Raw genomic sequence first — 659 nt, 5'->3', positions numbered from 1 at the left:
CACGTGCCCGACATCACCAGAACAGGGCCCATTTAACACCAGAAATACAAATGTGAGGAGTTCTGTGGTTCCTCCCTCTCTGGGTGCCAGCCCTGGGCGGGAAGAGCAAAGGGAGCCTGGCAGTAGGGTTGCAGTACCTATAGGAAAACAAGCCATGGCTGGGAGGCTCTGAGCGCTCCTTGGGAACAGACAGCAGTGCCTGCAGGGGTGAATTTGCAAGTCAAGGAGAGGAAATTTCATCTTTTCAAAGACCAGATCTGTAAAAAAAACCCTCTTTCTTCCTGGATTCTGTGTTAGAGCTTAGAGAAGTCTGCCTTTCTCTGTAGCATACGGCAGCAGGATGGAGCACACAGAGGATTGAGGCTGTGGTGTGTTCCATTTTCACCGTCCATTTCAGCTTTAGAAATAATGATCTGGAAAAAAAAAAAAATCGAGGCATTGTGAGTCTTTGCAGAGGTAAAGTACTGAAAGGGCACCAGTTTGGGGTTGGTAGAACTGGTTTATTTTCTTCTGTTGTAGAAGGGATCTTTAAAGACCATCTGGTTCCATTGCATGCACTGAACAGGGACATCTGCAGGTGCTCAGAGCCCCCCAGCCAGACTGCAGGGAGACCCTGGGGAAAAGGAAAAGGAAAGGGGAAAAGGGAAGGAAAGAGGTAG

This window comes from Meleagris gallopavo, chromosome 16 (genome assembly GCF_000146605.3).
Source record: "Meleagris gallopavo isolate NT-WF06-2002-E0010 breed Aviagen turkey brand Nicholas breeding stock chromosome 16, Turkey_5.1, whole genome shotgun sequence".
NCBI lineage: Eukaryota > Metazoa > Chordata > Aves > Galliformes > Phasianidae > Meleagris > Meleagris gallopavo.
The sequence above is the reverse complement of the archived record's forward strand: the minus strand, read 5'-3'. Positions refer to the sequence as shown.